Source organism: Schistocerca nitens, chromosome 3 (assembly GCF_023898315.1).
Source record: "Schistocerca nitens isolate TAMUIC-IGC-003100 chromosome 3, iqSchNite1.1, whole genome shotgun sequence".
In the NCBI taxonomy this organism is placed as follows: Eukaryota; Metazoa; Arthropoda; class Insecta; order Orthoptera; family Acrididae; genus Schistocerca; species Schistocerca nitens.
This window is the reverse complement of record NC_064616.1, coordinates 413,305,152-413,330,300: the sequence shown is the minus strand read 5'-3', so window position 1 is coordinate 413,330,300 and position 25,149 is coordinate 413,305,152.

The following is a 25,149-nucleotide window of genomic DNA, read 5'->3' as shown; positions in this document are numbered from 1 at the left end:
AAACGTAAGTTAATACGGATGAGTGGGAAAAACAAACCCGTACTGTTAGGATACAGCATCAGTAGTGACCTGCTTGACGCAGTCACGGTGTTTAAATATTTATCCGTAACGTTGCAAAGCTATATGAAATGGAACGAGCATGTGAGGATTGTGGTAGGGAACGCGAATGGCTGATTCAGTTTATTGCGAGAATTTAATGACAGTGTGGTTCATCTGTAAAGGAGACAGCATATAGGACGCCAGCACGACCTCTACTTGGAGCACTGCTAAAATTATGGGAATGCCCATCGGGTCGGATTAAAGGAAGACATCAAAGTAATTCAAAGACGAGTTTCTAGATTTGTTACCGGAACTTACGAATAACACGTATGCCGTGCGGGATTAGCCGGTCTTAGGCGCTGCGGTCATGGACTGTGCGGCTGGTCCCGGCGGAGGTTCGAGTCCTCCCTCGGGCATGGGTGTGTGTGTTTGTCCTTAGGATAATTTAGGTTAACTAGTGTGTAAGATTAGGGACTGATGACCTTAGCAGTTAGGTCCCATAAAATTTCACACATATTTGAACAATAACACGTATGTGTTACGGAGATGCTTTGGGAACTCAAATGGGAATCCCAGGAGGGAAGGCGACGTTCTTTCCGAGGAACACTGTTGAGAGTATTTAGAGAACTGGCATCTGAAGCTGACTGTAGAACGGTTCTACTGCCGCCAACATACATTTCGCGCAAGAGTCATGAAGATAAGAGACGAGAAATTAGGGCTCGTACGGATGCATATAGATAGTCGTTTTTCCCTCGCTCTGTCTGCTAGTGGAACAGGAAAGGAAATGGCTAGTAGTGGTACAGGGTACCCTCCGCCACACACCTTACGAAGGCTTGCGGAAAATGTATGTAGATGTAGACGTAGATATGCTTAATTATTACTATAATAAGTGTATTTAATTACCTTTCCGCAAATGTCCACTTCACTGCACAATACGCCTTTCAGTAAAGTATAACATATTAGCACGAACACCACGAAAAACTGCCTCACTGTCTACTGTCCACAACATTCAATAGCTTTGTCACCTCTAAACTACCCAAACAATCTCGTGGAATCCCAGTCTGGGGAGGTGGCTCTACGTCACCAACGTATCACGGTATATTACATGAATCCAGTTATCTTATCTTTTCTCTTCTTAGCTAGCAACGCGGGTCGGGAGGCAGGCTCATCAAATAATGCCTTAGTTTTAAGTTTAGAACCAGTAGGCGTGCCCGCCGTTGTGGCCGAGCGGCTCTAGGCGCTTCAGTCTGAAACCGCGCGACCGCTGCGGTCGCAGGTTCGAATCCTGCCTCGGACGTGGATGTGTGTGATGTCCTTAAGTTAGTTAGGTTTAAGTAGTTCTAAGTTCTAGGGGACTGATGACCTCAGATGTTAAGTCCTAAAGTGCTCACAGCCATTTGAGCCATTTGAACCAGTAGGCGTGGGGGCGGCCAATAAGGGTGTAAGAGTTGATTAGCCGCTGTTTTCAGCTGCTTGCAGTATCAGTTTAAATTATTTACTTTATAATATCCTTTAATTTCCACATCGCCAAATTAAGCGCTAACTATTCGAGAAAACAGATTTTCGCCATGGCGCTAACTACAAAAGCCTGGTGCCAGATGCATTTACGCTGAGGTGAAAAAAAGTCATGGGAGAATAATACGTACAGATACAGATGGTGGTAGTGTCACGTACGCAAGTTATAAAAGAGCAAGGCATTGGCAGAACTGTCATTTGTACTCACTTGATTCATGGGGAAATGATTCCCACGTGATAATGGCGACACGAGGGCAATTAACAGACTTTGAACGCGGAGTGGTAGTTCCATTTCGTAAATCGTTGGGGAATTCAATATTCCAAGATCCATAGTGTCAGGAGTGTGCCGACAGTACCAAATTACAGGCATTACCTCTCACCACGGTCCAAGCAGCGACTAAAGGCCTCCACTTAACGACCTAGAACAGCGGCGTTTGCGAAGAGTTCTCAGTGCTAACAGACAAGCAACACAGCGTGAAATAAAAGCAGAAATCAACGTGAGACATGCGACGAACGTATCCGTTAGGACAGTGCGGCGAAATCTGGCGTAAATGAGCTATAGCAGCAGTGACCGACGCGGAATGCATTTGCTAACAGCACGACATTGCCTGCAGCTCCTCTCGTGGGCTCGTGACCATAGCGGTTGGACCCTAGACGACTGGAAAACCGTGGCCTGGTCAGATAAGTCCAGCTTTCTGTTGGTAAGAGCTGAATGTTAGGGTTAGAGTGTGGCGCATACCCCACGAAGCCAGGGACCCAAGTTGTCAACAAGACATTGTGCAAGCTGGAAGTGGTCTGTGTTTACATGGAACGGACTGGTTCCTCTGGTCCAACTGAACCGATCATTGACCAGAAATGTTTATGTTCGGCTACGTGGAGACCGCTTGGAGCCGTTCATGGACCTCCTGTCACCAAACAAAAATGTCATAGAATGAGATGTCATGTCACCGCAACAATGTCATGTCACTGGACCACAGCTGTTAGTGACTGGTTTGAAGAACATTCTGGACAATTCGGGCGAATGATTTGGCCACCCGGATCGTCCGATATGAATCCCATCGAATGTTTGTGGGACATAATCGAGAGGTCAGTTCGCGCACAAAATCCTGCACCGGCAGCACTTTCGCTGTTATGGACGGCTATAGAGGCAGAATGGCTCAGTATTTCTGCAGGGGACCTCCAATGACTTGTAGATTCTATGCCACATCGAGTTGCTGCACTACGCCGGGCAAGAGGAGGTCCGACTCGACGTTAGGGGGCATCCCGTGACTTTTGGCACCTCAGTATAAAAAACACCAGATCTGGTACGTAAAGCAGCAGATTGGCAACAAAGCGCGAGACGGTGGCTCGTTCGCCGCGCGAGCACAGCGCTCCGCGGCCGCAATGCCCCCTCCGGTCATGTACGTCCATCTCCTGTGGCGGGCATTCACCTTTCACGGCGCCGGTACCAGAAAGTGGCCATTTGAATTTAAACGTCGAGGACAAATCGGTTATACAACTACACTTATGTTGCCCGTCATTTCATATAATCCAACTCTCCCTCACACAATTTATAACAAGAGTTACGGCAATGAGCAGTGCTACTATTGACAACATTCCTATGGGCATATCAAGACTGCAAACAAATTATGGAAATGCTTGCAGTTAAACTATAAGAGTAATGAATGAAAAAGGAACTCAGGAGTTATATTAGCACACTGGGTAGGTGTACACAAATACCTGGCGTCAGTGAAAAGTGTAATGTACAATATTTTGTAAAGTAACCTACATTTACCAAGAAAAGCGTTTCACAACATGTTTAATATATTATGGTCTCATGATTTTTAATTTATTTTTTGCAATTATTCGTGGGAATACGAAGATGAACTGCAAATGCCGAACTGCAACTGCTGGTAAACATAGTAGATCATTTTCTGTAGCAGAACTTCTCGACACAGTGGCTTTCGTAATACTGATTGAAACTATCTGGCAAATCGCTCGTGTGTGACGGGGTCGAAGCGAGCGACCGACAGCAGGCGATATCCTTCGCCTTCGCTCCTGCTTGGGGGCCTTTACGGTCCCTTCCAGCAGCCATTGCTCCGCGTGTCGACTGCGCGAATAGTACTGTATTATTTCCGTGTCCATGTTTAATGTGACTGATAAAGATGGTTCAATCGGTACCAGCTCTATACATTAACAGTTGGTTTCGAGAATCTAAATGATGAATGTTGATTCGTAACTCAAAAAACGAATACAATTATGAGTTGCTTGTTTAACACAACCATCTTCCCATGTCTCCGTAACGAGAGCGACGCACTCAACCAGGGTTCGCCGCCATGACACAGATAAAACAGAGCACATTAAAGGGATGCTCCCGAAACGATCAGTTCGGATGTAGAGCATAGATCAAGACACACTATCAGCACGACCACAACGAGATTCAATATTCAATAATAGAAATTGCATATCGCTGAAGTTCTTATTAATATTACTCAGTCAGATTATAACATTACTCAGTCAGAGTATAACAAAATAAAACTGTTGGGCAACGAAAGGTTTAAATGACAATCACATTGTTATAAACAGAAGAAAGAACAGATATATACTACAGTCTTAATATCGAAGAGTAGCGTAGTTAATTTATACTTAACATTCAGCGCCGAAAGGAAACCAACCGAACGAGGTGACGCAGTGGCTAGCACACTGGACTCGCATACAGAATGGTGGATATTCAAACCCGCGTCTGGACATTCTGATGTAGTTTATCCGCAATTTCCCTAAATCGCTTCAGGCAAATGCCGGGATGGTTTGTCTGAAAAGGTACGGCCGATTTCCTTCCCATCCTTCCCTAATCAGAGTTTGTGCTCCGTCTCCAGTGACCTCTAATCTTCTCCTCCTCCCGGAAGGAAACCAACTTCTTGAACAGCATGACACAGGGCTTTATGTGAATGCGTGGTGTCTGTTTTTTCGGACACCACGCATGAACAGAACAGACACCACACAGAATCCGCAGCTGTGATGCACATTATGTAAACTAAAGGTGGATGAGGGGGGTGGGAAGGAAAGGAAAAATAAAGGGCTATTGATGTCAGCTGCATCGAGACTTAAATGCGGAATCATCGTCTACGAGTGAAAACTTGTGCAAGACTGGGATTCGAACCCGAGATCTCTTGCTTACTAGGCAGCTGCGTTAACCATTGCACCACCCGGACACTTTATCGAAATCGCACGGACTATCTCGGCACGCCTCTCGGCCGACCCACGTTCCCAACTAGCTACTTTCGGATTCCCACTGGAGGTCGGACGTAAATGTGCATCCACAATTAAGGTGGTGGATTCATTGCACACCGGGGCGAATCGATTATATGAATGTGTGGTGTCTGTTCTTTCGGACATGTAATTATATATAACGGGGAAACTTTGTTACCAAAATCTCGAAAAGTTCTTGAGTGGTTTACCTCATCTTTTTACACGATGCTCTAATGAACTTTCGGACGGTCGTAGGCTGTATAGCTTTAATTAATAAAATATTTAAAAATTTATATAATACATAAAGGGAAGATGTTGTTACCAAAAAGCTCGAACAGCATTTGGCCGATTTACTTCAGATATTTACACGATACTCTAATCAACATTTGGACAGAAATAGGCTATACGTTCTTTTAATATAGACTACATGGTACATAAATATACGAGGGTTGGAACGTTAATAGTGGCAACTATTTATTTACAGCTCGTACAAAATAGACTCGTGTTTCAAAGTTTTACTGACCTTCAAAGTAGTCACCAGCATTGTGTATAACCCGTTGCCAGCGATGTGGAACTCGTAGGATAATCTTAGCAGTGCCAGTTGTGTTGACAGTTCGAGCGGCGCGGTCTATTGCCCGGCGAATTTTTAGCAGTTCTGAAGCGAATGCCGTGAAGTGTTTCCTTCAGTTTAGAAATAGAGTTGAACTTACGAGGGCTTAAGTCAGTGGAGAGCTGTAGGTGGTACAGCACTTAGCAGCCCCATCAGTCAAACAAATCAGTAACAGCTTGCACAGTACGTGCTTGAGCATTGTCCTGCAAAATGATGGTCAGGTCCTGCAGAATGAGTCATTACTTCTGTCTCTATGCTGTTCATTTTTGGAACACAACCTACTACCCTTACGAAAATCCTCGTTAATAGGGGTTTCTAACTCTTCCGATGCAGCTGAGGAATGACATTTAACTTTTATCTAGTTCGTGGTCCATTTCATACACTGAGCAGGTGGCTGATCCACTAGCTGAAAATGGCTATGGTTCAGAAAGAGGAAACACAGATGCAAAAAATTTTATTATATTGGAAGTTAAGTCAATGTCTTGGTAATAAGTTATCGTGTATTTAAATAAATTTGTAATATTACTACAGCATCTCTTAAAAAATTTTGTAAGTTGCAGTTTTTCATGAAGTGAGTCCATATTTAATTGACAACAGCAGCTGCTGGGTAATTTGTAGATTCGTACAGGAGTGATAAATACTTAGAAATCGTACAAGAGTGATAAATACTTAGAAATTTACTATCTTTAATTCTGTCACCAATTCGAGGACATGAGGACATGACACGTAATAACCATGCCGAATTGCTGACAGTAATTGGTGGAGGTTTTATGAAGACTATGTGGCGTAATTATTATACCTTAGTCAGGATCCTTAAAATACTGGCTGTGTGCAGTGAAATCAAAAAATGACTAGTCGAAGTAGTGAATTGTATTAAGCTTATAGCGAATAATGAACAAGTAAACATGCTGATATGTGAATTCCCTATGCCACTGCACACTGATACAAAACACGCAGCCTCACTCTAAAGCTTATACACTGAAGCACCAAAGGAACTGGTATAGGCATGCGTATTCAAATACACAGATATGTAAACAGGCAGAATACGGCGCTGTGATCGGCATCGCCTATATAAGACAGCAAGTATCTGGCGCAGTTGTTAAATCGGTTACTGCTGCTGCAATGGCAGGTTATCAAGATTTAAGTGAGTTTGAACGTGGTGTTATAGCCGGCGCACAACCAATGGGACACAGCATCTCCGAGCTAGCGATGAAGTGGGGATTTTGCCGTACGATAATTTCACGAGAGTGCCGTGAATATCAGGAATCCGGTAAAACATCAAATCTCCGACATCGCTGCTCCCGGAAAAAGATCCTGCAATAACGGGGCCAACGACGACTGGAGGGGATTGATCTACGTGAAAGAAGTGCAATCATTCTGAAAAATACTGCGGATTTCAACAGGTATCAGCGTGCGAACCATTCAATGAAACATCAACGATATGGGCTTTCGGAGCCGAAGACCCACTCGTGTACCCTTGATGACTACACGACAAAAGCTTTACGCCTCACCTGGGTCCGTGAACAGTGACAACGGACTGTTGATGACTGGAAACATGTTGCCTGGTCAGACCAGTCTCGTTTCAAATTGTATCGAGCGGATGGACGTATACGGGTAGAGAGACAACCTCATGAATCCATTGACCCTGCATGTCAGCAGGGGACTGTTCAAGCTGGTGGAGGCTCTGCAATGGTGTGGGTCGTGTGCCGTTGGAGTGATATGGGACCCTTGACAGGTTTAGATACGACTCTGACAGGTGACACGTACGTAAGCATCCTGTCTGATCACCTGCATCCATTCATGTCCATTGTGCATCCCGACGGACTTGGGAAATTCCAGCAGGACAGTGCGATACCCCACACGTCCAGAATTGCTACAGAGTGGTACCAGGAATACTCTTATGAGTTTAAACTCTTCCGCTGGCCACCAAACTCCCCAAACGTGAACATTATTGAGCATATCTGGGATGTCTTGCAATGTGTTGTTCAGAAGAGATCTCCACCCCTTCGTACTCTTACGGATTTATGGGTAGCCCTGCAGGATTCATGGTGTCAGTTCCCCCCAGCACTACTTCAGACGTTAGTCGAGTTCATGCTGCATCGTGTGGCGGCACTTTTGCATGCTCGCGGGGGCCATACACGATATTAGGCAGCTGTAGCAGTTTCTTTGGTTCTTCAATGTATGAAGTGACCATAGCCTACAGCGCCTGTTCTCAACATCAAACCAGCCTAGTCACGTGATTTTGCGACGACGCTGCTTGTCTACAATTTGATGTAATAGTGGAACTTTAATACTACACGTATTTGCCTTGTTTTATATATGCGCCTGCATGTTTGAGTTTTTTGTCCCATAGGAACTTACCACCACCATGTTTTAGTTTTAGTAACATCTATGGTGCAGTATTATCGTTACTATGGATTTAAAGAGAACTTTGTGAAAGGGTTACCAGCTACTTTTCATAGGTATGTAAAACAATGTATGGTTGTAAATGTCATATTGATATGATGCACTTTATATGTTGAAAAATATTGGGGCACTATTGTTAGGTCTTATATTGTAGAGATCATTTCTGCAATTTTAGGGCCACATGTTTCCGAGATAGCTGCTAGATAAATTTTCACGTGTGTTTAAGTAAACCATCAGTCAGTGTATACTGGTACTACGTTCATACGCAGATAAAATTTATACTGACAATCGGATTGATTTCCTCCAGTTTGTGCAGGTTCCCAAACCCTTGTGTATATCTAAGTACTTCTACAGGAGACAGTTTCATATACAGTGTCATTGTAACGTAATTAATTAAAACAGATTCGACAATATGAATCAGTGCAACAGTAAACGTAAAAAAAACCTTGTTGGCTGTCACTTCTTTTCTTACTCCAAAACTCTAGCACTCATCCTGTATTTTTTTTTGTGCATAATGTATGGTTTTACTTTTCTGATGATTAAATGAAACAACAGGTTTACTGTTACCAGTCACTGTTTATTTATCTCCACGACGCGTTTCAAAGGTTTAAACCTCCATCATTAGATGGATTTACATTTGTTAGTATGACATTTATGTGTGTGTTGTGTTACGATTTTTTCGACGAACTTGCGTCACTGTCTCCATTGGTCACCGGTTTCTTTCGCTGTCGTAACACATCACATGTATACTGTCATACTTTGTAAAAAAATATGGCGTCTGAAGATATGGGGGAAAATGTAATAAATATTTTACCTGTCTATAAAAAGCAGGAGAGTAAACAAAGAAAAACTGAAAGTAATAATGGATAAGCAGGTGGTGCAAATCGCTTACTGTATTTACTGTAACAATGCGTTGTTTTTTCGTGACACTTCTGAGCCGTCTACAGTTTCATTGTAACGTAATTAATTAGAACAGAGATTCGACAATATGAATAAGTGCAATACAAAACGTAAAAAATATTGTTGGCTGTCACTTATTATCCAGATTCCGAAAAAACCGTTAATAAAGTGGAATCTGAGCTATGGTACTGAGACGAAAAAGCACAATACAATTGCTCCTCACACCTTTAAGCCTCTTTCAATTACTGGTACCAAGTTATAAAGATGACAGCAATACGCATATACGAAGTTTGACGGTACTTCTGAAGGTGCTCTACCTGTAGCAGCGAAGTAAAACACGCAGAATAGCCTAAGCCATATGCGGGCTGAAATGAACAGGCCCAAGGCCACATGACTTGAGCTGCGTGAGATGTTGCGGACAGAACTCTCGTTGTCGTCCTGGGCATCCGAATGCTCACCCCATAGCGATTTGTACTCTATGGCGCCCTCTACATCTATATCTACATCTACATGGATACTCTGCAAATCACATTTAAGTGCCTGGCAGAGGGTTCAGCGAACCACCTTCACAATTCTCTGTTATTCCAATCTCGTATAGCGCGCGGAAAGAATGAACACCTATATCTTTCCGTACTAGTTCTGATTTCCCTTATTTTATCGTGGTGATCGTTCCTCCCTATGTAGGTCGGTGTCAACAAAATATTTTCGCATTCGGAGGAGAAAGTTGGTGTCTGGAATTTCGTGAGAAGATTCCGTCGCAACGAAAAATGCCTTTCTTTTAATGATTTCCAGTACAAATCCTGTATCATTTCTGAGACACTCTCTCCCATATTTCACGATAATACAAAACGTGCTGCCTTTCTTTGAACTTTTTCGATGTACTCCATCAGTCCTATCTGCTAAGGATCCCATACCGCGTAGCAGTATTCTAAAAGAGGACGGACAAGCGTAGTGTAGGCAGTCTCCTTAGTAGGTTTCTTACATTTTCTAAGTGTCCTGCCAATAAAACGTGGTCTTTGGTTAGCCTTCCCCACAACATTTTCTGTGTGTTCCTTGCAATTTAAGTTGTTCGTAATTGCAATACCTAGGTATTTAATTGACTTTACTGCTTCTAGATTAGACTGATTTATCGTGTAACCGAAGTTTAACGAGTTCCTTTCAGCACTCATGTGCATGACCTCACACTTTTCGTTATTTAGGGTCAACTGCCACTTTTCGCAGCCGGCCGCGGTGGTCTCGCGGTTCTAGGCGCGCAGTCCGGAACCGTGCGACTGCTACGGTCGCAGGTTCGAATCCTGCCTCGGGCATGGATGTGTGTGATGTCCTTAGGTTAGTTAGGTTTAAGTAGTTCTAAGTTCTAGGGGACTAATGACCACAGCAGTTGAGTCCCATAGTGCTCAGAGCCAGAGCCACTTTTCGCACCATTCAGATATTTCTTCTAAATCGTTATGCAGTTTGTTTTGATCTTCTGATGACTTTATTAGTCGATAAATGACAGCGTCTTCTGCAAACAGCCGAAGACGGCTCAGATTGTCTCCCAAACCTTTTTATATAGATAAGGAACAGCAAAGGGCCTATAACACTACCTTGCGGAACTCCAGAAATCACTTCTGTTTTACTCGATGACTTTCCGTTAATTACTACGAACTGTGACCTCTCTGACAGGAAATCACAAATCCAGTCACATAACTGAGACGATATTCCATAAGCACGCAATTTCACTACGAGCCGCTTGTACGGTACAGTGTCAAAAGCCTTCCGGAAATCCAGAAATACAGAATCGATCTGAAATCCCTTGTCAATAGCACTCAACACTTCATGTGAATAAAGAGATACTCTATGAAGAATTCTTGAGATGCTCACTGTGTGTGGCACTCCTGCGCTCTGTGATTCGCGCGCGGAACTGCCTAGCCTTCCGCGCCGTGGCAGTGTGCTTCGTGTATGTGCCGTGCCTGCAAAACACACGTAGTATGACATGCACTGCAAAATGCACATGGGCATTACAACTTAAAGTTCACTTGTTATTAAAAGTAACCTGTGTTATTACCACATTAAAAACTCGTCTGATATTAAAGTCACACAAACATTATAGTGAACCCCTCAAATTAATTATTTTCCACATTTAGGACACTTGCCAAGTGTCACAATGTTAATTCTATGTCTCAAATATCTGCAAAAAATCAAAAACGCAAAAATTACAATGTTTACGTCAAACTGGTGTCTAAAGCATGATTGCGGAGTCTTCGTGGTTAAACACATGTGGAATGCTAAACAGGTAGGTAAACTTCTTACAGAATATGGAAACAAGTATAAAACATATTATCCATAAATAGTTGAAAACCTATGTTTGCTTAAGCAATTTAATTATCGAATTACTAATGTGTAGTTGTTAAAGATAAGTTATACTTTAAATACTGTATCGAAAAACTTCAAAAATGTGAAATAAAATCAACTTTTGTTTTAAGCTCTCGGATTGACTTCAACTGATGTTCATACGTTGATGTGAGTACCATTCTTGGTTTAAGAAAAAACAGAGCCTCAGATTAACTATTTTCCATATGTACGCTACTTGTCCAGTGCCACAGTGTTCCTTGTAAGTCAAAGCGTCTGTAAAAATACGTCATGAACGCCAAAACTGGAATGTTTAAATCAAGTTTCACAACGTTATTTTCCACATACATGCATATCCGTCAAACTGATGTCTAAAACACGATTGTGAATTCGAACGTTAGTAACCCAACGCCATTTCCATCCCCAAATAATTAAAAATATCTTAATATCGGGTTAATAACCTTGATAATTCTCAGTCCACTTTTGACTGTAAGTTTTTCTAAGGAAGGAAGATTGGGTTTAACGTCCCGTCGACTTCGAGGGCATTAGAGACGGAGCACAGCTCTGATTGGGGAAGGAAACTGGCCGTGCCCATTCAGAGGAACCATCCCGAAGATTTTCGAAATAGTATTTAAAGCAAAACTCATCTTTGACAACTACACACCAGTAATTCGTTAATTACATCGCATTAGCAATTCCTTTAGACTTCGCAGTCATGCGTTAGACACCAGTTTGATGTAAACAATGTAATTTTTACGTTTCTGATGTATTCTTTTCAGAAATTTTAGACTCGGACTTAACATTACAATACTTGACAAGCATCCTAAATGTGGAAATTAATAACTTCGACGGAGTCGCTATAATGCTTGACTGACTTTGATATTAGACGAGTTTTTGATGTGGTAGTAACACTGTTTACTCTCGTTGACAAGTGAACTTTAAGTTACAGTGTCCATGTGAGTTCTGCATGCGGCATGCGTTCCATATGATGGTGACTGGATGTGAGATTTCCTGGAACAAGCCAACGCTCAGCCAGCTAGTTCACTCTTGGGGATTCCTGGTCAATGTGTCATATTACGCCTGCTGGATGTCACAACACATGACTTGTCGAACATTAAGTCAGTGAGTGCAGTCTCGCCTAAGCCTACCTGCCTGCCTTGTGACACAACGATTTAGATGCGGAAAGTAATTAATTTAAGGCTTCGATCAAACTTTTCACGTATGCAAGTGTTGCTTTACATAAATTTTGGATATGCATGGGGCGGAAAAAAAACGAAAAAACGGAGCGTTCGGATACTTTCACACTGTAAATTACTATGACGTACTGCAAGTTACACTCTGTGCGTACGTTTTGGAAAAATATTTGTGTGTGTATGTGTGTGTGTGCGTGTGCGTGTGTGTGTGTGCGCGCGCGCGCGCGCCAAAGGAAAGAAAGCCTTACACGCACAATTACTGGATTACTTTGTAAGAGAGATATCATGTGCAAGGAGACTTTTTAAATTTATTTTATTTGTTTTGTGAAACTACATTGAGTTGCCTTAGTTTAATGCTACACTGTGATTGGCTGGAGAGGGGAGGGGTAAATGGGGTGTGGCATGTCTGTTTATTTTAATATTTTATTTTTTTTAATTTTCCCCACTTGCACATTTGAGCTAGTTCCACCATCTTTGTTTCTGATTGGTTGTTTCATTTTAATGCTACGCTGTGATTAGCTGGGGAGCTTGTGGAGAGGGTGGTGAGCGGGGTGGGGAAAAGGTGTGACTTGCTGACATCATCGATAAGAATAATGACGGTGTCACTAATAAGATTTCCCCTGCATGCAGGCAACCTGCAGTAACACTTGCACTGTTCAAGATCAAGCGGCTTCATCTTAGATTGTGACTTCGGTGGCATCAAGTACTTTAGTACTGCATTCAAATGCGAAGTGTCCCACAGTCGGAGCGTTAAAGTCCGTATCATTTACTTAGCAAAAGAAGAGAAATTTGTTAACATCGAGTATAGATTTAAGTGTCAGGAAGTCGTTTCTGAAAGTATTTGGATGGAGTGTAGCCATGTATGGAAGTGAAACATTGACGATAAATAGTATGGATAAGAAGAGAATGGAAGCTTTCGAAATGAGGTGCTACAGAAGAATGCTGAAGATTAGATGGGTAGATCACATAACTAATGAGGAGGTATTGAATAGAATTGGGGAAAAGAGGAGTTTATGGCACAACTTGACAAGAAGAAGGGACCGGTTGGTAGGACATGTTCTGAGGCATCAAAGGATCACAAATTTAGCATTGGAGGGCAGCGTGGAGGGTAAAAATCGTAGAGGGAGACCAAGAGATGAGTACACTAAGCAGATTCAGAAGGATGTAGGTTGCAGTAGGTACTGGGAGATGAAGAAGCTTGCACAAGATAGAGTAGCATGGACAGCTGCATCAAACCAGTCTCAGGACTGAAGACCACAACAACAACATTGTTATTACTGGTAAAGTTATTACTGTTTGGTGCCCTGATCTATACAGCATATCAGTGTGCAAGGTATCTTCTCATTTAGTGAGCTACTCCTCACAGCACCTCCCTGTTATTAGCACTATGTGGTGCGGCTTATGCTTTACTTAAGCTCCTGCCGGCTGTGGGAACAGCATCCTATTACAGTTCTGTAGCTCTGTGAGTTGCTGCTCGAGAAAATATCGTAATGTCTGGCTCTCCATCATACCGAAGGATTTTATTACAGAAGATGCATTAGGTGCCAGATTGTGACAAGGTATGTCACAAGCTATGTGTATAATATGGAACGGTATTAACTGATACGAAACAGAGAATAAATGAAGCACAGTGTCTCAACGAATGAAAGTGTGCCTGGACTGAAATAATGGCAGAAAAGGCATGTATCGAAGTCATAGCACATGTTCTTGATGGTGCTAACACAACGTCCACTACCATAGCCAGGAAACAGTTATCGTCAAAACTCACTGCAAACTTGCGAAGAAGTGTTCTGAATTGCTGAGACATTGAACAGAGCAAAATCGGTAATTTCGTACAGACAAGGGGGCTAACATGTTTGTAGTTGTGAATAAATAATTTGAAAGCCGTCGCACAAACACATTTTAAACTTGGTTGTAACTGTTTTGACACCAAATAGGGCACAGTTGCCCACCGTAGTTAGCGTAAAGGAAATGCCAGGGTTCTGAGCTAGGCACGCAGTATTTGAAATTCCAGATCTCATTCCTCCAACAGTCGGCAGTTTAGTTGCCAAATCTACACTGCTCCGGAAGACTGTGCAGCTAGTGCCGAAGAAATATGTGGAACACGGTGTCATCTGTGAGGTTAACAGGCCTCAATTCACAATCCATTCTGTTCTGACTTAGTTGACAACATCGGTAGCTCCGTGAGGCTATTTGCAGATGACACGGTTGTCTACAAGAAAGTAGCAACATCAGAAGACTCGTACGTACTCCAGGAAGACCTGCAGAGGATTAATGAATGGTGCGACAGCTGGCAGCTTTCCCTAAATGTAGATAAATGTAATATAATGCGCATACATAGGGGCAGAAATCCATTCCAGTACGATTATGCCATAGGTGGTAAATCATTGGAAGCGGTAACGACCGTAAAATACTTAGGAGTTACTATCCGGAGCGATCTGAAGTGGAATGATCACATAAAACAAATAGTGGGAAAAGCAGGCGCCAGGTTGAGATTCATAGGAAGAATTCTAAGAAAATGTGACTCATCGACGAAAGAAGTAGCTTACAAAACGCTTGTTCGTCCGATTCTTGAGTATTGCTCATCAGTATGGGACCCTTACCAGGTTGGATTAATAGAAGAGATAGACATGATCCAGCGAAAAGCAGCGCGATTCGTCATGGGGACATTTAGTCAGCGCGAGAGCGTTACGGAGATGCTGAACAAGCTCCAGTGGCAGACACTTCAAGAAAGGCGTTACGCAATACGGAGAGGTTTATTATCGAAATTACGAGAGAGCACATTCCGGGAAGAGATGGGCAACATATTACTACCGCCCACATATATCTCGCGTAATGATCACAACGAAAAGATCCGAGAAATTAGAGCAAATACGGAGACTTACAAGCAGTCGTTCTTCCCACGCACAATTCGTGAATGGAACAGGGAAGGGGGGATCAGATAGTGGTACAATAAGTACCCTCCGCCACACACCGTAAGGTGGCTCGCGGAGTATAGATGTAGATGTAGATGTAGATGTACTAAGGCTCTAACGGTGTTAAACAAGTACATGCAACTGGTCGAGACCGCCGGCTACCGTCACGCGTGCCGCCAAACATCAAATAAGAGTAGTTCCCTCACTAAAGTACTCACAATAGTTTTAACCTAGTGACTGGTCTTCCTTTACTAAGACTCAATTAAGTTGTGTATCGAAGATTGTGGGTACGCAAAGGTAATGAATAAGTCAGTTATGGGATCTTGGTAAAAGTCTCGTCTCTCTGCACTGGAACGTAGACATTGATCAGCTGTATGTCGTACAAACTGGCAGCGACCACCCACCCGGACAGAAATAGGGCTTGGGGGTGCACAGAATCCCGTGTTTATGTAGTAACACAGTGCCTGGGTTGGGCCCTATATTGATTATGGACTTGTAATCTGCGACATCTGCTGGTTTGGTGGTGGTGCCTTCCTGGAGAAAAATGACATTTGTATATGCGGCCCATTGGTGTTTTTAAAACTGAGTATTGCGACTTCGGACACGATTCGATTAAGGTTGAGAGTTACTAATCTGCAAGTGTTCCGGTGAGTTTCAGTTAGTCTTATTCGTCCTCAGTTCACGCTACGTTCGGTTGTGAGAGTTGTTCCTGGAAAATTTCCATAGATTCATCACTTTGCATTTGGGGACGTTATTGCACGTGATGCCACAAGGCAGACGGTGACACGGCGGCCAGTCGGCATCGTGTGATTTTCAGGGCTTCATAGCGGAGTTTAGCTTAGTTTATTACGTTATTGCTTTATTGACGGCTGCTCCTTTTTCTTATCACTTTTCCGATTCAGTGTCCGATTTCTTTACATCTCTCTCGGATGTGCGAGATCACCATAATTTGCACCTGTTGTCCGAAACATTCGCGTCGGGTAATGATGGGGCAGGGGGGGGGGGGGTTTCGGCAGCCACTTGGGTTGACTTTGCTCGGGAGTTAAGAAGATGTGCAGGAGTAACTAGAGGGTCTAGGGAGCGATGGCTTTGTCCTTCAGTTGTCTGCACTGTTATAGGCGCGACATGTACTGTATCATTGGGAACCTGAGGGCGGGCTGCGGTGGAGAACGTTACCGCAAGATAATGTTGCCTATGGATTTTGCTGCTGGCATTTGTGTCGTGCGAAGTCCAGAGCCGACAGTTGAATGGCATGTATATCACTATTGTCGAGTTTCGACTGCAGTACTTCACGCTTGGGGGTGTGACTTGGCTAACGTGGAGTGTGGTTCGAGCCCAGAGGGCGATTGGCTCGGACTGTGATAACTGACTGTATCTGGAGCCGTATAGGCGAGCTAATTGTCGCTCTCTGCTGGAAGAGGGCACTCAGCCCACAAGTCGTCTCTGACCTTCGTAAACAACTCACAGGGGGAACCTGCGGCACACGAAACTTCGCAGGGTGAAAGAAGGGTGAAACCAAAGGAATACCTCAAGTTCGATTCCATGTGTATGATTCTGCCCCACGATCGTGATGTAGTCCAGGATAAAAAGAGGGTCAGCATCGGTCGTAATATCAACTGTCTTTTTTATTGCAGGTGTAGATTTCAGCGAACAGTGCAGCTATCACCATTGCAAGCTTAGTCCAACTCACTACTTCATGTACATTCCTAAGTTATAGTGGAATATGTGTTGTTATGATTACGTTGAGTTTACACGACTACCTATAACGCACTGATGACAGCTGCACTGTTAGCTGAAGTCTAGATCTGCAATAAAAAGGCAGATGATATTACGACCGATGTCGACTTTCTTTGTGTCTTAAGGAAATACCTATTTCCGTGAAATTTACGGCTAAAGTTCTAATGCCGCTTTATTGTCTCCTCTGCATTTAAATGTACCTGAGTCGGTAATGCGATGGTTAAGCGCACAGGTACGAATTTTTGCGTCCCGTCTTCAAATCCAGTCTTACATTTTCTTTTTCTGTATCTTCTATTGCGGAAGTATGTGAAATCAAAATTTATCGAGAAATATAATGGAATTACAGACAAAAGAAATAAGCATTCTTAATCTGGTTAAAAATAAATTTTATCATCAAAAATCTTAAGCAGTCTTCTGTCATTAACAGCACATATAAATTCTAGTATTTCAATTCTTTTTTTCGTTTTTACTTTTGAACATCAGGAGAACCAGTGCATTACCCGTGGCGATGACAATCACAAAAACATTCGAAGCATAAAAATTCGGAGCACCTTAAGCAGCGTACGAAGCCACGAATATCGCAGTCACATCTCTTGGTGAGAATACCATTAGGAAAACCGACCTCGTTAACGTTGCTAAATACTTCGCGATCTGGTGATGATCTCTCAGCAAACAACAACCTACATTGTAGCACTTTCTCGAAAGGCTTGTATTCTAAATGCATCGCTTCTGTTTGTGTTTTCCCATTACTGTATAGGGCAATTGTGTACTCAGCGAATGCAATTCTTCACCAGTCGGTAAAAGTATACGTAGCACGGTTGACTGAATGGCGTACAGTTAAGCGAAACTGCTTTTAATTAACACGTCGGTATTCTGATTTCACCGATAAACAACCTGTCGTATAAGGAAAATAAAATATTAGAATTCATATGTTTTTAATTTTCAATTACTCTTAATTATATAAGGATATACACTACTGGGCATTAAAATTGCTACACCAAGAAGAAATGCAGATGATAAACGGGTATTCATTGGACAAATATATTATACTAGAACTGACATGTGATTACATTTTCACGCAATTTGCGTGCATAGATCCTGAGGAATCGGTACCCAGGACAACAATCTCTGGCCCTAATAACAGCCTTGAGTCAAACAGAGCTTGGATGGCGTGTGCAGGTACAGCCGCCCATGCAGCTTCAACACGATGCCACAGTTCATCAAGAGTAGTGACTGGCGTATTGTGTCGAACCAGTTGCTCGGCCACCATGGACCAGACGTTTTCAATTGGTGAGAGATCTGGAGAATGTGCTGGCCAGGGTAGCAGTCGAACATTTGCTGTATCCAGAAAAGCCCGTACAGGACCTGCAACATGCGGTCGTGCATTATCCTGCTGAAATGTAGGGTTTCGCAGGAATCGAATGAAGGGTAGAGCCACGGGTCGTAACACATCTGAAATGTAACGTCCACTGTTCCAAGTGCCGTCAGTGCGAACAAGAGGTGACCGAGGCGAGTAACCAATGGCACCCTATACCATCACGCCGGGTGATACGCCATTATGGCGATGACGAATACACGCGTCCAATGGGTGTTCACCGCGATTTCGACAAACACGGATGCGACCATCGTGATGCTGTAAACAGAACCTCCGAAAATATGAAGTTTTGCAATTCGTACACCCAGGTTCGTCGTTGAGTACACCATCGCTGGCGCTCCTGTCTGTGATGCAGCGTCAAGGGTAACCTCAGCCATGGTCTCCGAGCTGATAGTCCATGCTGCTGCGCCGGCCGCGGTGGTCTCGCGGTTCTAGGCGCGCAGTCCGGAACCGTGCGACTGCTACGGTCGCAGGTTCGAATCCTGCCTCGGGCATGGATGTGTGTGATGTCCTTAGGTTAGTTAGGTTTAAGTAGTTCTAAGTTCTAGGGGACTAATGACCACAGCAGTTGAGTCCCATAGTGCTCAGAGCCATTTGAACCATCCATGCTGCTGCAAACGTCGTCGAACTGTTCGTGCAGATGGTTGTTGTCTTGCAAACGTCCCCATCTGTTGAGTCAGGGATCGAGACGTGGCTGCACGATTCGTTACAGCCATGCGGATAAGATGCCTGTCATCTCGACTTCTAGTGATACGAGGCCGTTGGGATCCAGCACGGCGTTCCGTATTACCCTCCTGAACCTACCGATTCCATATTCTGCTAACAGTCATTGGATCTCGACCAACGCGAGCACCAATGTCGCAATACGATAAACCACAATCGCGATAGGCTACAATCCGACCTTTATCAAAGTCGGAAACGTCATGGTACGCATTTCTCCTCCTTACACGAGGCACCACAATAACGTTTCACCAGGCAACGCCGGTCAGCTCCTTTTTGTGTATGAGAAATCGGTTGGAAACTTTCCTCATGTCAGCACGTCGCTACCGGCGCCAACCTTGTGTGAATGCTCTGAAAAGCTAATCATTTGCGTATCACGGCATCTTCTTCCTGTCGCTTAAATTTCGCGTCTGTAGCACGTCATCTTCGTGGTGTAGCAATTTTAATGGCCAGTAGTGTATAATATTTGTGAAGGTGACATCTGTTTTTAAACTATCTAAAACACTTATTTTTTGCCAATAATTCCTTTATATCTCACGATGTCACAAAAATGCTGATGCCACATAATTCAGCTACAAAAGAAGATAAAGTAAAAAAAGAAATCCATAAGACTGGGTGTGAACACGAGACACAAATTGTAGAAACTGCGCTCTTAACCACTGCACTACCGACTCACTTAAACTTTACAGCAGATATGGTGGTTATCCCTGAAACAACAATTTTTCCGTTGTATCGGTTTTTACCACGTCAGTTTAACCTGACTTTTAAAACCGCTCAAAATAACCGATTTCAGAAATAACCGATTTTTGGTTTCTTATTCCTATTATTTCCTTTAATAAACGTAGAAATCGAACAAAGATTGCAAATTTTTGACCCTCTCAGTTTCAAGATATGTAGAATCAAAATATCAAATTAAATAGGAAAATGGAAGAAAACTTTGTCATCACTATTTGGGCATTACGAAAGGTCAGTGCTAAAGGGTGAAAACTGAGGTTGAAGAACTCTGTTTTTCGTGTTGATTTGTCCGTTTTCAAGAGCTAAAAGCAAGTGAAGGCATATTATGTAGACACAGGCAGCAGTTCAGCTACTTTCTGTTTATGTTGTATACTATGAATGAACTGTTGTTAAGTTTTTAATTTACCACTGTTACCACACTTTCTTTCCTCTTTTATGATTTCATAGAAATGGCAGACAAATCTTTAATCTTTGAAAGCAAACGAAGCACTGTACTTCATTTCTAAGTCACTTCGTAAAAATACTTCTACACTAGGATTGATGCAAATCTGCAGTACAACGGATGTCCGGCAACGACAGCGATTAAGTACGACATAGACCAGGTTAAGGCAGTTATGCACAGTGCAAGCACGCGCGTACCTTTAGCCACGACACACGGCAACAGGGACAGTATTGTCACAACAATGCTGTAACAATTCTTATGCTATGTATTTGTTGCTCGTTCGTGTCGCGTTGTTATTAAAATAGCACTGATTGCTTTTCTCATTTTCCACAATAACGCAATATTTCAAACCAATGCAAATTTTTCGAACAAAATTTACTTCTTTTCTTAAAAAAGGTTTATTTAAAAACGAAAAATTTTAGAAATCCTGCTATGCCTAATTGATATTTCAGTTTTTTCCTCGGTTGTAAACAAAAAATTAAAAAAATAATACCTGTTATAACCGAGACCAAGCAAATACCGAAAAATATTGGTTATTCAGAACCAAAATACAGGTATCGTTTTTAACAAGGCCGGTTTTCCAATACCTACTTTACACTGTACGAAGGGACTGATTACGTAACATTGGAACTTAACCTTCATTTTCTCGGAAATTATAGTGTTAGCACGTAAGCCAAAATAGATATTCCTTTGTGTTCACCCTCCTTTCACCCTGTCAAGTTTCGCCTGTGTCAGAGAGAGAGCGATCTATGGAGAGTTCCCCTCGTCAGGCCTCACAGGCGCCCACAGACATATTAGAAGGAGCATATCTTTTTGTTTAAAATCCTATGCCCAAGCATCACACACCGTTAATAGTGTTGAAAAACTTATTGCTTATCGACTTCTCTTGTTGAAGCTGTAATGCTGATCCGCAAGGAGGTAATGCTTGCCAGACAGCTTCGTTTGTAATTTCGAGAAGAAGGTTATATATTTTGCCTGTGCGGAGGCCCATACGCGCAAAGAACACAGATGCTTTACAAGTTTCTCCAGTGGAGGTTGTGTAATCTGAGGAACTCTCGAATCTTCTTACCACTCTTTTACGTACTAGTAAGTATGACAGAAATTGCGTTAGCCAAAGAATCGTAATGGAAAATTTGTATTCTTTGAGACCTATCGGTTGAATTAGTCAGCTATCAGCAGTGGCAGTTCGTGGGTTTTCATGAGCATAAAGGAAACCGATTCGGAGAGCGCATTTGCTAGCCGTTCTTTCCACAGCTACCTGTCAAGCACTTAACTATACAGGTCCACCTGCCATTCACAGTCAACGCCAGACGCACCAGTCAATCATCAATCATACCGGGTTGGAGCCGGTAGTACACAAGCCATTGCTCCAGTGGACTAACTCATTAAAGCTGTCAGCACACGAATCGTGCAATCGAATGTTGAGCGTTGAGCATGCCGAGTTCCTGACGTCATAGCGGAAAAAAGCACGTTGGGGAATCTTTCTGAACGTGCAGGGCAATATCTAGGATATGAGATATTCTGAACGTGTATTTAAACGTGGACCAATGAGATGAAAGAACGTCACTTAGGTGAGATGATGCCATCTCAGTTCAGCACAGAAAGCGCGTACTTTATAAGTGTGCCGTTTCAGGGCAACGGATGTTGAGGATCCATCAAAAACGCGTTGTTCTTGGTACAGTTTGTTATAATTAAATGTCAGTTAATGACATACCTACGAGTAAATCCTCCAGGAGATGCTAAGATGCAAAGTATGGTCATAATGAGGTATGCTTCCGTACCGTAATGGGTAGAGATGCAGCTTAGTAGTATAGAAGATAGCGTGTTGCTAGTTCGCGTTCCACTTAACCATATATATATATATATATATATATATATATATATATATATATATACTAACCTTCCAGTTTTCTAGTAGGTTCTGATACTTTCTTATTAGTTTAATAGACGAATATTCTATATTATTCTATTTTATGTAAATAAATATTCGCTATGTCTGAGGAATGAGTTTGTTCGATAGGCTTTATCTACAAGAGAGCTTGCACTGCTTGTAGTAGCAGATGTTGCACTTCCTTGTTTCAAGTTTTGTTTTTCACATGCTGTGAAGATTCTGCTACTGAACAGGAACAGTGATCAAGTAAGAATGACCTTAGCGATTTATTAAAAAATGAGGATGATGAAATAATTTTTATCTTATGTGGAGAACTATTGTAATTTTGCGCCGCACTATTTGTGATGGAACTTTTATAAGCCTATGTCCTTACTGACTGGACATGGTACTTCCCTTTTGCCCTATACAATGTACATGGATATTTAAATTTTTGTTTATGTACACTACAGATAGAACAACATGCCTGGCGTATGAACAAGGGAGGAAATGCGCGTTCTAATAGAGATGACGTAGAAATTTTACCCCAGTCCACTTCGTAAATAGTGTGATTTGCGTGCCAATTATAGCCAACAACTGCCGCTAAAGCGGGTTGCGCTCACGTATACCACGTTAAGGCCTACGTGCCGTATGCACAAGTCGCATCGTCTCTGAGCGTTAATCGTCACGTTGAACTCGACACGCACAACGTTGACGTTCGAAAGCACGGTCCGTGTTCCGACGGCTGAAAGGAAGGCTCGTTCACACAGTCGCAACCGCCGCAATGCGGAAGCAGCAATAGTAGAAGCGCGAAGATTTGTCAGTGTAACACGGGATGCGATGTAAGCGTAGGCTTCCGAGGCCGTTGTCACTGTCAATAAAATTCTTCTGGGCCGTTGACCGCATTGTCAGTATCTAAAATTGTCCGACGTTTCGGTCACTATTGAAAATGGTCTTCCTCAGGGTTTTGTACTGAGCTGACTCTGCACAAAAAGCCCTGAGGAAAGCCACTTGCGATAGTGACCGAAACGTCAGTTACTTTTATACATTGGCAATGCAGTCAACAGACCAGAAGAATTTTATTGTCATGGGACGCAATGTTTTTGTGTAAGCGATCCAGTCTGGTTTCTTTTTTCTAGAAAACATTGTCGCGCTAGTTTTCATATAGTGCGATTTCATTTTATTATATTTTTGTTAGGTAACGTCAAGTTGGTTTGTTTGGCCCATGGGAGAGCGTCACTGACATCCTGAAAATCTCGGACTGATAGTCGCCTAAAAATAGACGCCAACCTACAAAGTTTCAAGAGCCAGCATTAAGTGACGAATCTAGCAGTATACTAGAACCCTATGTATCGCTCCAGTATGGATCGCGAAGACAAGCTTAGACTAATCACAGCGCGACAGAGAAATTCAAGCATTCACATATCCTGCGCTCCGTGCGTGAATGGAATGATGGTACACTGTGTACATGGTACTATGGGTGTAACCGTTGCCATGCACTTCACTTCACAGTCTTTTGCAGAGTATGTGAGTAAGTACCAGGGTTGCCGAGAAAGTAATGCACCGCATTTTTTTATCAGCCAGAAACAATGCTACGAATGCAAAACTTTACGTATGTATTATTTGAAGTCTCCTGAGTAAGCGCGCCAAGTTTCCGTCACTTCCGACAGATAGCGTAGCTGCAGAACAGTTTCAAAATGGCGTCGGCAGGTGATGTACGTTACAAGCAACGTGCCGCATTGAATTTCTCACTGCAGAGAAAGAAACTGTGGGGAATATTCACAAACACTTCTTCAAAGTCTATGAAGCATCTGCTGTCGACAGAAGTACAGTTATTCGGTGGGCACGGAGGGTGAGGTCATCAGAAGGTGGTTCTGCGGAACTCCACGATTTGCAGCGGTCGGGGAGACCATCCACGGCTATCACACCTGACATGTTGCAGCTACCTGATGTGATTCGCGAGGACAAACGCATTACGACTCGGCAGTTGGCGCTGCATCTGTCAATCAGCAAAGGAAGTTCACAGTGCACACACCGAAGCACTGGTTCCGCCACCAGGGCAAGGGTTGGTACTGACAGGGCATCCACGCCTGTTTCGCGCTGGAGGAAGGCCATAGAACGGGATGGAGATTACGTGGAAAAATAGGGTGTGTAGATAAAACACCATTCTTTTATGTGTGTAATCCTTATTATGTACAGTAAAGAACTGTCGAAGAAAAAAATGCGGTGCATTACTTTCTGGGCAACCCTTGTAGATGCTTTAGCCTTTACCAGAAGGTTCTTTTAACTCTACACAAGTCACACAATAAACTGTGTTTTTGTAACTCTTCCATAAATTTTCCACGGCCTATGGCTGGCTGCACCGATGTCTACATAGTACTTATTTTAAAAGAAGAAACAACGCATTTCCACATTCACTAGTTTTATGTTTATTTTTAAAGATCTTACTAACACTCCGTAACGTTCTAGGTTGTGAAGAGAGTGGAAGCACCAAATGATATTTCTCCCGTGTGGCAAAATGTTCTCCCGAACCGGCCCTGCGTAAAGGGAACAGCGTATCTTCACCAATAGCTAAAAGACTAAAAACAGAGTACATATCGCGAAATACGCGAGCTAAGTGAACTGTCAGCTTGTTATTTTTAAGGATGACGGCGGCCAGCTCGCTCGCTAACGATGTCACGCGTAGATCGAGTGCAAATTCCTACGCCCACTGGCACCACCTTGTTCCCTCACACCTTGCCTCACGCGTAGAGGTGCGAGATAATCGGCTGATGTAATCCACCTCGCATAAACACCGTGCGGAGACGAGACGATGCAGTTCCAGAACACCGAGATGAGCACAAAATCTGCCGCAGCGAGGTGTTCATATTGTTAACTAGCGATCCTGGCAATGCTTCGCAGCTGCTAAATGTGTATGAGAATTAGACATACGTCCTGATCTCCTGCCCCCCTCCCTCCTCCCCTTCTCTATGTCCACCTCCTCCTCCCCCTACCTCTCTCCACCTCCTCCTCCCTCCTATCTCTGTCCATCTCCTCCTTCCCTCTGTCTTTGGCTTTTTCCTCCGCCCCCTCGCACCATCTCGTATTCCCCCCTCTCATGACCTTCAGCTGGGTTTATTGTTATAGCCAACAAAAA